The sequence below is a fragment of the Pteropus alecto genome, unplaced genomic scaffold, assembly GCF_000325575.1.
Source record: "Pteropus alecto unplaced genomic scaffold, ASM32557v1 scaffold131, whole genome shotgun sequence".
Taxonomy (NCBI): domain Eukaryota; kingdom Metazoa; phylum Chordata; class Mammalia; order Chiroptera; family Pteropodidae; genus Pteropus; species Pteropus alecto.
In genome coordinates, this window is record NW_006434709.1 from 22162455 (window position 1) to 22163682 (window position 1228).

Consider the following 1228-nt stretch of genomic DNA (forward strand, 5'->3'; position numbering starts at 1 on the left):
CATAAATAAACAAAACGCGATATATCCGTGAAATGGAATAGTATTTAGTCATAGAAAGCAAGGAAGTGCTGATTCATAGTACAACATGGATGAACCTTAAAAACATCATGTTATATGAAAGAAGGCAGACACAAAAGACCACATATGGTATGATTCCACTTACATGAAATGTCCAGAATAGGCAAATCCACAGAGACAAAAAGTAGATTAGTGGTGACCAGGGGATAAAGGATGAATGGGAAAGACTGGTGATAGATATAGTGTTTCTTTTTGGGTTGGTGAAAATATTCTGGAATTAGATAGTGGTGGTAGTTATAAAACCTCAAGAGTATACTAAAATTTGTACATTTGTATACTTTAATCTGGTGAATTTAAATGTATGTGAATTATATCTTAATTTTAAAAAAAAAAGTATACTCAAGCTGAAATCCAGGGTATGAAAGAGGACAGGGTATGAGAGAGCCCCTGTCAGAGAAACTGACCTCACTTAGGGTCCAGGAAGTTTCTAAAGAAGGGTAAAGGGTAAGTAACAGTAAGGCAAAGGGCCAGTGAATTTTCCAAGTAAAAAGAGCAGCTGGGTGTTCATCTCAGCAGCATATAGACTAAACTTGGAATAATACAGAGAAAGTCAACATGGTCCCTGCATAAGGAAGACACGCAAATTCATGAAGCACTTCATATTTTTTGAAGGTTACTGGAATTGTAGTCATCACTTTGTAAGGTATATAGAGGTTGAATCACTATGTTCTATACCCGAAACTAATATAATATTATATGTCAACTATACTTTAATTTTTTAAAGAAGAGCAGCCAGTGCAAAGGCCCTGTGGTTAGAGACAGCATGGCCCCAGAGAGGAAGGGAAAGATGAATACATTGCCTGGGAGTGGAGAACAGAGCAAAGGGGCACAGGATGGGGCTGGGGCAGTGGACTTAGCCTGCCCTCTGCCCGCCACCAATTCCTCCATTAGAGCATGATACTTTTGGTTTGGTGACTTTTATAATGCTCTCTTATGTGATCCTTTGAAATTTTCTATATTTTGGTTAAACATTTTCAATGAAAAAAAAAAACTTCCCTCAGAGCCCCCTTAAAAATGTAAACACCCCTGAGAGGGGGACTCATTTGGACCTTTCGCTGTAGAGGCCAGTAGGTTATCACCAGTGGGAAAGAACTGCGACTCTGGAGTCAGAGGTGGGGAATGGGTCCAAGTGGTTGTCAATTAACCCATT

At 39.1% G+C, this 1228-nt stretch overlaps 1 non-coding gene across 1 annotated transcript; it reads left to right on the forward strand.

Moving 5' to 3' along the window:
- The first annotated feature begins 578 nt into the window (after nucleotides 1-578).
- Nucleotides 579-685, forward strand: LOC112478102. Its single transcript, XR_003045705.1, has one exon. It is a non-coding gene; the product is annotated as a U6 spliceosomal RNA (small nuclear RNA).
- The last annotated feature ends 543 nt before the right edge of the window (nucleotides 686-1228 follow it).